The following is a 13710-nucleotide window of genomic DNA, read 5'->3' on the forward strand; positions in this document are numbered from 1 at the left end:
ACATGACATTTAGATACATCTTTAACAACATTGTCTATTAGTAAAACACTCAATTAGATTCTACAGAATATTTTGAAAGACCCAGGTAGGTTCAATAAAGCAAACTCTTCTGGATATATCTGAGTATACAAAAAATTATCTTCATTTATTTGAGAAAAGTAGATAGTAGATATCACTATTTAGATATTGGACAGTGTATTATGTCAACCAACATAGCCTAAAGACATTATTAAGTCCAGGACAAAGTGAGTTCATATAAAATTAAGACCTACACTACTTGGAGAAATAATTATTTTTTCATACTCAATTTATATCCACAAAGCCAAAATCATGAAGAAAAAAAAAACACAAAAAACTATGTTTACTGATTTCTATGTGGGTCTGAAATTAAAATGCCATGTTTTCCCGAAATAAGACCTAGCTGGACAATCAGCTCTAATGCGTCTTTTGGAGCAAAAATTAATATAAGTCCCGGTCTTATTTTACTATAATATAAGACAGCGTTTTATATAACACAAGACCAGGTCTTATATTATTTTTTGCTACAAAAGGCACATTAGCAGCTGATTGTCCAGCTAGGTCTTATTTTCAGAGATACACGGTAATAAGAATTATCAAAATAATAATGATAATGATGATGATGATAAAAATACATGACAGATGGCCTTATCCAATATTTATTTGAAATGGAAAATTACCCTGAAGGTGTCACAAAAAATCATGTATTTAAACTTCTTTATAAATATCATAATGCCTTTTATGATAGGAAGTATAAAAATGAGTACATGCAAGTTGCTGAGTTAACATGTCTTGGCTCAAGTGAGCCTATATATCTGGTCCCAATATTCCCATCAATATGATCATAGCGCATATAACGGCATAATGATGTACATATAGTATTTAGGAAAAGATATGCATTAATACATACATTAGAATAAAAAAGGACTCTCCATAAACTTTACAAGTATTGGATACTAGTCTGAAACATTGAAAATCTTTTTAAGCCTTCCAAGTCTCAGTTTCCACATTGAATCACGATGACCCATTAATAATATGTATCTTGATAAAATACTAATATATTCAATATAGCTGACAAAATTACTAACATAAGCATTTTATTTCATTCCTTTCTCTCTCTTTTTTTTTGGGGGGGTGAAGTATTTTTTTGTTTGTTTATTTACATAATAAAAATGTATTTGAAAAACATTGTTAATGTAGACATCTTCGTGGTACCATTCATATTTTTTTCTGAGATTTTTCAAAAACAGGTTTATCGTCATCACTTGTATTTAGCTTGTTACATCCATATTTTACAAAAGTTTAGAAAACATAACCTTTTAAGATACTTTTCTTCAAAAATGTGTACAGTTATCAAAAAAGAGGCAACAGGTCCAAAATGGTGTCACTTCTGCTAAGTAGCATGTCACCAAACCGACTTCATATGTAACCTAATTGCAGTTATAACCTATCCCAGGAATATAATCTTACCTGGTGGGTCTGGAATTTTCTGGTCAGCACTATTGAGGTATCCTGCCAAGCAGCCCACTTTCCATCTACCAAAGGAAAATGAGGTAATCTGCTTACTTCCCTCTTCTGCCTATAAAAGACTTCTATTTTGCACAGCTCCTTGGAGCTCCTTTCTACTTGTTAGATGGGATACTGCCTGATTAACGAATCATTTAATAAAGCCAATTACATCATTAAAATGTACTCAGTTAAATTTTTGCTACATAACACAATGTTACCACAAAATAGCCTTAAAAATTGTCTCAGTCTATTGTTGAAATCTTAAAACAGAGCAAATTTGTTATCAATAAGCACAATGACAGGACATGTTCAAATACTGATGCTATGAGAAAGTTCACATTTTGTGAGGAGAACAAAGGTGAAGTAAAAGTAACAGAACAGACATAATATACCCTCTTACTGTGCATGACTTCATAATTTCATATGCGACCACCTGATTCATAAAGTTTAATCAACAAATATTTATCGAGTACCTACCTTATGCCAGTGACTGCCAAGGTCCTAGAAATTTAAATCTATTAATTTGATTTGATATATTAATTCAAGTTCTATAACTGTAATAGAGACCATAAAGTATAAATAAATAAATAAATGCATATTTTATGTACCTGCAACTCAACATACCACATTTTTGAGAAGCTATAACCGTGTTTTCCTGAAAATAAGACAAAAAGTAATATAAGACCTGGTATTTATTTTATATTATATTTATTATGTTATATTATATTGTATTGTATTATATTATTATATTATATTGTATTATATTATATTATATTATATTATATTAGACCCAGTTTTATATTATATTAAAATAAGACCGGATCTTATATTAATTTTTGCTCCAAAAGACACATTAGAATTGGTGGTCTGACTGGGTCTTATTTTTTGTGAAATATGTTAATATGTATGAAGAAAACGAGTTGAAAAATAAAATATGTTTGAGAAATTGGTTCCATTACTACAGAACTTCTCAGAGTTTTTAATATGCATATTTGCATTGTTTAATTTCCAAGAAATGAAAGTAGGTAGTATTTTCAAATCCTGTTTGCCTATAGAACCCTTTCAGAGCAACAATTAATATCTTTAAAAACTAATTCTATGCAAGTGGAGTAGAAGTAATTGGCCAAGGGAAAGGCATAGCAGTGAAAGGGAAAACAGAAACAGAAACAAAAACATATTTCATGCTCTTTTTTCAAGAATTCTGTGGATAGTGAATAGTAGTAATTTCCTTTCCTTTCTTTCCTCCTTCCTTTCTTCTTTCACATATTTCATATGTGGAAAAAAAAATATATATATATATATATTTTAGTAAGATACAAATTACAGTGGAAGCAGGGATTTCAGTTAGGGGTATTTATATATATATGTATATATATATACAGTGGAAGCAGGGATTTCAGTTAGGGGTATTTATATATATATATATATGCATATATATATATATATATAAATACCCCTAACTGAAATCCCTGCTTCCACTGTAATTCATCACCAATCAATTTCTCATGAATATCTGGAACAATCTCTTCAAAATATAGGTCAGACTTTGGAATTTCCCTGCTCAAGATCTCTCAGTGACTTCTGGCCTCACTCAGGCTAAAATCCAGTCTGTATCATGGCTTACATGATCTGTCCCTTTCTTCACGCATGGCTCCTTCACACCAAACTGATGTCAACTACTTTCGTTCCCATTCTTGTTCATTCAGCTGCAGCCATAATGGCCATTTTACTGCAAGTTGTAGGTATCAACACGCTCCTCAGAAACTTTTTATAATTACTGCTTCCTTTTCTCTCAGATGCTTTCATGACTCTCTCTCACTCATTTAATTTTTTTGTTTGCTTAAATGTCACCATAGCAAGGAAGTCTTTGCCAACCATCCTTAATTTAAATAGCATTGTTACCATCTCACTTTCTAACTGCTTACCCTATTTATTATTTTCCATTGTACTTAGAATTCTAGTATTTTATGTATTTATTTATTACTTGTTTTCACTTATGTTGTTGCTTCCTATATATAAATTCCAGGACAGTAAAAATTTGATGGGTTCATTAAAAATGGTATCCTCAGCACTCAGGAGTGGTCTTAAAATACAGCAGGTATTTAATGCTTATTTCTTGACTGAATTATCTCTCTGAGCTATATTCTATTATAATCTCCATTTGACTGATGAGAAAAATTTGATTCACATAGTTTGATTAATTTACCTAAGCTGTGCAGCTAGTAAGATACAAGTCTGCTTATGTCTTTCCAAAATGACGTATTTCAACACTTAGTAGAATACATCTGGAAATTACTGATAATAATGTAATATTTTTTAAAAGCAATAAAAATTTAAATAATGATCTTATCTTTAAGTTACAGAAATTATAACTTAAAATTCTATCATGTGCACAAAATAAACATCTATTCATCAAATATAATTTTAGGAAATATTAGAAAACTTGACAGGCGATACTTCCAAGGTGTGTATCATGTTTTATAAGTAATGGTTGTTTTGTAAGATGACACTCCAGGAAAATGTTCCATAATTCAAAGCCCATATTCTTGGATAGGGGTGGAGGTAAAAGGTGTACCCTTTGATTGGTTTCAAGGATTCAGAAATATTACAAATGCTGCAATATCCAAGTGCTAACAAGTATTGACTAAAATAGTTCTAATTAATTTGTAATGGTTTTAAAATATGAACTATTATATATTGATTATTTCTCCTTTGACATGCTAAAAAAAAAAGCTGTGTACATAGAGTGTCTAAGCCATATTTACAAATATAAAATTTGGTGATCCAATTCAATGTGTAACTGTCAGATAAAGGGTATAGATGTAATTCCTCATCCTCTGATCTACAAATATCCATATTTTTATCTTATAAAAGCTTCCATGTGTTGTACGTTTTCATGTATTTTGGCAATTGCATATTGCTCACTAATGGTAGAGGTTAGAACTGAAAGCATTTAGAAATAAATCATCCTACTTGAAAGTAAGGCGAATGTGGATGCATTGCAAAATAATTATTTTAAAATCTTTTGAATGAATATGTGAAATTAGAGACAAAAGACCAGGTAGAATGATTACTTGATAAATTGGAGTATTGTCTTTTGAAAGGAAATGAAATACTAAGCAACAAAGACAATTGTGAGACTACATAATTAAACCTTCTCATGAAAGAAAAAAATTCCTCCTGTTACTTGTAGTTTGAGGCTGTCTTTAACATAAAACATAGATCTGCACTTACAGCAATATATAGCCACAAGCACCAAATTATGTGTACTAGTGGGTATAGGATTCACATGTAGTATTTTTTGTGCTGTTAACAATGAAAATTACATGAACTGGCTTTGACAGAACATAAGAAAACATTTTTGCTATGATGATATAGTTTCTTTTTAAATGGCTTTCACTGAAAAAGCTGCAAAAGTGACTTATCTTTAGCAATTCCATTAGCTACTGCCAGTTAGGATCATAAAGAATTGATAGGAACTTCAAATACAAATGATCGAACTTTTAGAAATCATTGCAGAGGAACTTATCGAAATAAAATGTAACATAAAGGATTTCAACACAGGGTCATGTATAGCAGGGAAACAACTATTTATGCAAATCATAAATCTGCTAATTTACTTGTTAGGATGTTTATTATGGCAAATTGTAAAGTAAGCTACTGTGTTGTATCTGATTAAATTTTGAGGGAAAAATACCTTCTTGGTAAGAGAACAAAATTAGTTCATTTCTTAAAGTGCATTAAATCTTTATGTCAACTGACCTATTGTTTGGTGTGCTAAAGAAAGAAACTTATCAGACTTAACTTTGAAATATTTAGAGGCAGATCTTGCATAGCAAATGTGTAGCCTCAGGTTGACTTCTGGCACGCAACAAAATTCTATCCTACTTTCTCTAGATGCATATACTTAGAGAATTTAAATTAACATTATATAATTCAAATTAACATTAATAATTAAAGAAAACATCATTAGAAGAGTAACAATGTAGTGCATATATGTTCATATGGAAACACTAACATATACAAGTACCTGGGTGTGTGCCCACCCACCCACATTGTGAAGAAGCAAGCTAAAGATATTCTCTTTGTTTTGTAATTTCTTTAATAATATTATTCAATTCTTTAACTAAAGCCCTGTGAAGTCTAGTATTATGTAAAAAAATGGAAAGCAAGACAGATGTACAATGATAACATAATAAAGTCTTTCATAAGATAAAGGGGAGGAATCAAGTGAGATTTCAATTTCTAGGAAGAGGTAACAGCCCCCTTATGGCTCAGAAACATCTGAAACAACAGAAGAATAATTCTTGCTCCTTAGATGGCTGGGAAAGATGTAAATTTTAGGAAGACACTGAAAACATGACAAAATTTATAAATAGAGCTTGGATAAGTTGGAGGAAATTTTTATAAAATTCTTACATCTATTCTGTACCAAATTATAGCAAATATAGTGAAAGATGAGTGAAATTACTGTATAGCAGTCTGAGAATATTTAGTGTAACTAAAATTTTACTTTGGTTTCTGTATTAGACTCTTAGGGTTGCCATAACAAAGTACCAAAATAGGGGTGGCTTAAAATAACAGAATTGTATTGTCTCGTAGTTATGAAGGCCACAGGTCCAAAATCACAATTTTGGCAAGGCTGTTCTGCTTCTGAAACCTGTTAGGGAGAATCTTACCTTACACTTCCTAGTTTCTGGTGGTCCGTCAATCCTTGATGTTCCCTGGTTTGTGGCAGTATCATTTCAACCTCTGCTTCTATCTTCACAGTGTTCTCTTTGTGTTTTCATATCCTCTTTCTATTGTCCATGTCTGTTTCTGTGTCCAAATTCCATCTTTTTATAAAGACACCACCATATTGGATTAGGAACTACTCCAATGATTTTAATTTGATTACTTCTGTACAGATACTATTTCCATATAAGGTCACATTCTGACATACTCAAGGTTAGAACTTCAACACATTGATTGGGTGGGGTGGGTAGGAGACATAATTTAACCCATAGCAATTTTACTTGCATAAGAAACACATGCACTGGGCAGATTCTAAAATTGGAGACGGCACTATACACAGAGATGAAAAACTGAGCTCCAATGCATACTCACACTACTAAGCGTACATTGTTTCCTTTTGCACATCACTACATCACAAAGTCTGTTGATCTGTAAATAATACCATACAAGTTGTGAGGATTAACAGAATGCTGACCTTGGAAGTCCAATCTCTAAAACACATTGCTAATCAATATCACAAGAATAGCCTCTGTCCATTTTACATAGCAAAGTCAGATGGCCTCCATGTGTATGAAATCTAACACCCAGATTTTATAACTGGTTTTCTAATGAAGGGAGCAAGTTAACCTCCTAGCTTGCACATGAAAACAATACAAAACACCTTCCAGATTCACATAAGCAAGGTTTTTATCTCAAAATCTCGTACTGGTATTTAAATAATTGTTTGGGAATCTCCAAATTAAAGCTCTTTCAGACAAATGGAAACGTGTTTAATACCCTCAAAAAATAAACTTATACTTTTTTAAAGTTCATAGAACAACTGTTATCAAATTTTACAAGAAATTTAACAGCAAAGATCATTTGTACATTAATTAAATTGATAGTACTTCTAATAAGGTAATGTAACTGCATCCTATAACTATTTCACATTATTATATTAAAATCCCAACACTGCTTGTCTTTTTAAATTGCGTCTATACCATTAGACAGATGCAGAGATATAGAATTATGTTTAAAAGAGTAAGAATTCTTTATCAAAGATTTTCAGGTGTAATATCTTTTTTGATGCTTATAAACTACTTATAAACTGACTTGTTCCTAGAGTCAGGAATATAATGCAGTCCTGAATCTATATTGATAGTGTAAATTTGTACAACCTAATACTTGGAAAGCCGCTAGAATTGTTTTTTGTTTGTTTTTGCTTTATTTCAAAAAATGAACTTTTTATTAATTTTTAGAATAGTTTTAGAATTACAGAAAATTTGCAAAGATAACACAGACACCCCAGGTAGCCTGTATCTAGTTTCTTGTAAAGTTAATATCTTATATTAGTGTGATACATTGGTTATAACTAATGAACCAATATTAAGCCATTATTACTAAAGCCCATGCTTTATTCAGATTTTCTTCATTTTTACCTACTGCCTTGTTTTAGGATCCTATCCAAAACGGTACATTTCTTTAATTGTCACAGTTCCTTTGTCATCATATCTCCTTAGGTAGCTCTAGACTGTGACAGTTTTTCAGACTTCTCTCATTTTGAAGACCTTGACAATTTTGAGGGGAACTTATAAGGTATTTTATAGAATGTCCTTCAGTTGGGATTTACCTATTTTTTTCTAATGATTGGACTGGGTTTATTGATTTTGAAGAGAGAGAGACCACAAGGTAAGATGTCATTCTCATCACAGGCTGTACATACTGTCAATATGACTTATCACTGTTAGTATTAACTTGGATCACCTAGCTAAAGCAATTTTTTTCAGGTTTCTCCACTGTAAAATTATTACTTACCCCCTTTTACATATTATACTCTTGGAAGAAAATCACTGTGTACTGCCCACACTTAAAAACTGAGAAGTTTCTTACCTATGTCATTTTTGTTCTGATTGAAGAAATTTTAACATTTCTTGCCAGAAATGAATTCTCCCAGTTTTTGTTTAACCATGAGAATCTTTATTTTTCCTTCATTTTTAAAAATATTTTTATTAAAAATATAGCTAAGATACAATATTATATTAGTTTCAGGTGTACACCATAGTTATTCAACATTTATATACCTAAAGAAATGATCACCATAATAAGCCCAGCAACCATCTGACACTGTACCAGGCTATCACAATATTATTGACTATATTCCCTATGCTGTCCATTACATCCCTATGACTATGTTTTATAACTGGAGATTCTCCTTCACCTTTCCCCTTTTTAAAAATTTCCAATTACAGTTGACAATCAGTATTATTTTATATTAATCTCAGGTGTACAGCATAGTGGTTAGACATTAAAATAATTTCAGAAGTGACCCCCTGACTAGTCTAGTGCCCACCTAGCACTATACATAGTTATTACCATATTATTGACTGTATTTCCTATGCTTTACTTTATATTCCTATGACTATTTGGCAGTAACCAATTTGTACTTTTTAATCCCTTCGCCTTCTTCACCCTGCCCCCAACACCCTCCCATTTATCACCCCCACAAATATAGTACCCATCTGACACCATACACAATTACAGTATTATTCACTGTATTCCTTATGCTATACCCTACATCCCCATAACTACTTTGTAACAACAAATTTGTACTTTTTAATCCCTTCCCCTTTCTTCACCTACACCCCCTAGCCCCCTCTCACCTGGCAACCATTACAAAGTTTTTTTATTTTATTTTATTTTATTTTATGAGTTTGTTTCTGTTTTGTTTGTTTATTTTCTTCTTTAGATCCCACATATCAGCAAAATCATATTGTATTTGTCTTTCTCTGTCTGACTTACTCCACTTGGCACAATACCCTCTCTTAAGTTTCAGACACTGACAAAGCCTACGTTGTACCTGAGTTGGGTGAAGCAGGGTCTCAAGGAGTTACTACTGTAGGAAGAGTTGTGCTCAACAGGTAAATGTAGATTCTGGTTTGTTGCCAGTGCTGAGCCTGAAGCTACTCAGCAAAAGTCTAAGAGCATAACAAGGACAGTCTCCAACTGCCTGAGGACTGTGGATTCCGATAGTTTTCCAAGAAATAGAGCAATGTGGACGGGGCTGGCTGTTCTCCAAGAAAGCACTTCCTGGGTTGAGGGAGTTGGGTGGGTATTTTTCCTCAGCAGCTAAATCTGCTCAATGTGTAGTAGGTGTTTTAATAAATGTGATATATTTATTGAACAAAGGAGGGAAAGAAGAAAAGAAGGAAGGAAGGGAGGAAGGAAAGACAGATGGAGGCAGTGAGGTTGGGAGAGGAGGAGGAAGGAAGTCAACGTCTGAAAAAACAGTTATTTTAAGTTCAAATAAATTGCAAATGTTTGTTTTGGTTTTTGGTTTAGGGAACTTACCGTTGTTTTCCTTACTCTATCAACATATAACTTGAGAAATGCGAAACATATATTTTTTGTTATGTTTCTCTCTCAAGATCAAATCCCACAAGCATTATAATATTTAATTCAATTTTAATTTCTTGACTTAGATAAATTTCAATTTCTTGAAGAAGTACTTCAGATGTTGTCCACATTTCCCTTCTTCCCTTTCCATTTGAATGGGTATCACAGTTAGCATCTCAGTTTAAATATCGCTTTTTGCCTTTCCCCAGACCACAGCTAGAAGCTGAGATCTGACATGGTCATTTCATTCTAAGCTTACCTGTCATCCTAATATGATCCATATTTTTCTGAGGTTACAATAATAATTGTGAGTTGTTTCACATTTTCAGTGAAGAAAGAAACTGACTGGGAAATGGGAGTAAGTTCATGCACTTAGATGCTTTATTCTTATTGTCTCAAAAATTCAAATCCTTCAGTACTAAATAAATCTAGGTATGCAGTCCAAAAGACTAAACATTTCCAACATATATTCTCTTATAAGAGAGATAACAAATCTCATTTATATAAATTCCATTTTACATTGCAGTGAAAGTAAATGAATTGTGTTTAACATGAATTGTGGCAAGAAGGTTCATGTTTTTAATTTATATTATCAGATATTAATAACATATTGCATTTACATAGGCAATTACTAAAAATAAATATATTAATAAAATAAAAAAAATTCTAATAGAATTTTGTCATGCAGAGATATGGCAGAGAGTAAATACACAAAGAAAGTTAATGCAACTTGGAAATTATTTCATTCACGATTTATTTCTCTGTTCCTATTAGGGATTTCCTTTTAAACAAAATTTCTAATACTGCTAATTAAAACAGTCAAAATGGCTTCAGAAATTTTTTGGTCTGCTTTATTAGTTTTCCACTTCAAACCAAACTTCTTTATTACAAAGCATTACAATTGTATCTTTCAGCCCAAATGCAATCAAAGTCCTATATTTTTGTTTCTTCAGAGAGCGGTGGTCTGAAGTATTTGACTAAATCCGGATAGTTCTGAAATAACCAGTGTGTGGATTTTATCTCTTATGATCCACATCAAATATATTTGCACTCTGTATAGCTATTATTTATCACCAACAATTATATTTTCCTGCTGTCAAAACACATTTTCATCCTGTATCAGAAAAATACATTTTAGACAGGCAAATTCTAGCTACATTAAAATCAATGTTATATAAAGGATATAAGTAATACATTTAGAGAATTTCAAGTAATTACATAACAGTGGGAGGTGTAAAGTAGTTATACAGAGTACTGAAATAAAATGTAATATATTTTTATTCTTGATAATTATAGAGCAATATTGCATAAACAGGGAAAATAGATTTACAATATATATCAGAATCAACACAACTTCTTTTAACTCTAAATGTAAATAAATACTTAGCAAATATTTTTGGAGGGCATAAATTATGCAGACCCTAAGTTAAGAAATGTAAAAACAAAGTTTAGTAAGGCACTGGTTTTTCCATAGATGATGTCAAAATTCTTTTGATGTGTAATTCAGACTTGCAAAGAAAATGTCAGTTGGGAAATATTTTCATAAATGAAGACTTCCTTTGTACTAAAATGTCTCTAATAGAAGAAAATAGATGTCATCAGAAAGGAAGACTTTGTAAAAAAAAAAAAAACAACAAAAAAAAACAGCGTGTACCACTTTGTTATTGTAAACCTGCTCTTCTCTTATTCTATGCACATGCACGTACGTTCTATGTATCTCATTCTTTCAATCACAAATATGTATCACATACTTCTATCACCAGCATCCGGCACAGTAATGGCAAGGAATTGTGTCAAGAGAGACACGGAGCCTGTGTATGGAACTTAATTCTAGAAATTTACGTTCTAGTGGGGCATCTAGACATGAATATATAATCGTAAACGTGATCATTTTTGAAAAAAACAAAACAAAACAAAAACAAAACACAAGATAAAGGAGTTAAGTCTCTAGTATTCAACAAAGTAGTTTGCCAGTTTGACTTTTTATATAATACATGAGAGGTAGCAAGGAGCGGGTAGGGTCAATGTTCCCATTGTTAAAAAAAATGTTTTCTTCGGTTTACATAGCAGGATTCTGTAAAAGAACTTCTGATTATTTGAGCCTTTAATACCTGAAGAAAGGAATTTGCTGCCCGTGACTCTAGAGAATTGAGTACAGAAATAGGTCCTTTGACTAAACACTCCTGTTTAAGGAAGTGTTCTTTTGGGGAGCTTTCTTAATCTCTCAGACTTAAACTTTTTACTTACTCATTTTCTTGATTTAACTCCAGCCTTGGTGAGGTTAAATAATGCACAATTTCTAGACTCAATTGTTTATTCCTTCATTTAATATTTTAAAATGCTGGGCATAGAGAAACAAGTAGATCATATATCTTGAGAGTATGCTTTATTTGGTTTGATTTTAAAGGAGGAGACTGGTTGTTTCTTTTGTTGAGTTGAAATCATTTTGTAATTTCTTGGAATTAGAAGGAAAAGAAAAAGTAAAAGAAAGCTAAGATGGAATAGTATGCAATCTACTAACCGGTTTTATTTTTCGAATATAAGGACACTAATTGACATTTGAATTAGCTCCACAATAGTTCTTGCTGCCTCCTATCATTTTCCTTTGCTGTTTTATTCACAACGTATGAGTTTGTTGACAATATTGGATTCTCCATGGTACAGAATGCTGTGTTGCTATATCACAAGTGATCTAACTTGGCCTTGGGGTTCAGTGACCCCAAATCTTCTGAGAATTCTGAAGACATCACAAGTGAGACTATGTTAAAAACAGCTTGTAGCACTTTGTTATTGTAAATATGCTTTTCACTTACTCAATGCACATACGTTCTATGTATCTCATTCTTTAAACCACATATATGTATCACATACTTATAACACCAGCATCTGGCATAGTAATGGCATAGGATAAATAGGAATTTGACAGGGAAAGAGTGTTTGCAGTGCAGGTAAAGGGTGAGGAGTTGGACGCAAGGGAAGAAAAACCCTGACGGGCATGGTATCTTTTCCCCTCAACTTTACTGAGATAGTATTGACATATAACATACTTAAGTTTAAGGTACACAACATGATGAGGATCCACAGAACTTATTCATCTTATAAATGGAAATGTGTACCCTTTGACCAACCTCTGCCCATTTCCTCTAACCCCAGGTAATCACTGTTTTGCTCTCTATTTCTGAGTTTTACCACATATATGTGAGAACATACAATATTTGTCTTTTCCTGTATGGCTTATTTCACTTAGCATAATGCCCTCAAAGTACATCCATGTTGTTGCAAAAGGCAAGAGTTTCTTCTTGTTTTATGGCTGAATAGTATTCCATTGGGTATGTTAGTGTGTGTGTGTGTGTGTGTGTGTGTGTGTGTGTGTGTGTGTGCGCGTGTCTGTATAACACATTTTCTTTATTCAAATTTTGACGTGAGGTCACAGACATAATCAGAAGTCTTACAGATATTAATTTTCATTCCTCCTTGTTTTCACTATTTGTACGTTGGGGAGAAATTAAGTCCCTTTTATCCATTTTTAACAAGTTAATTTACTATGTGCTTTTTCAGAATGAATGTCTACATCCAGAATCCTACAAAATTCAAAATGAGCAAGTTATGAGAAAATCACAACAGAAATAAGACCAAAATCACAGACAAAATTTATAATTCTTATCTAAATTATTTCATGACAATAAACTATTTAATCTCTAACCTATGTTTATATTTTTACATCTATATTAACATGTGGGCTTTACATAGATGTAATTAAAACCTAAACTGCTATTTTTCTTACTAACAGAAAAATCGTCTTATGATTTTGCTGGAGAAAAAAAGATTCCTCACTATTTGTAGTCTCTCTCTCCCTACTAATGGTGTGTTTTACTTGGTTTATCATTCCATGTATAATCTATAGACATATACTATTAACACTACATCAGCTTTCTTAGAAATCTTAAATTTTAATGTACCTCGTTATCTTATAAAGAATAGTACACCTTAAATCTGTGTAACTTTGCTAACAGCTGTCACCCCACTGAACTTTAATTAAAAAAAAATAGAAAATGCATTGAATAATGGCATTAATAT

The sequence above is a fragment of the Rhinolophus hipposideros genome, assembly GCF_964194185.1.
Source record: "Rhinolophus hipposideros genome assembly, chromosome: 1".
Lineage (NCBI taxonomy): Eukaryota > Metazoa > Chordata > Mammalia > Chiroptera > Rhinolophidae > Rhinolophus > Rhinolophus hipposideros.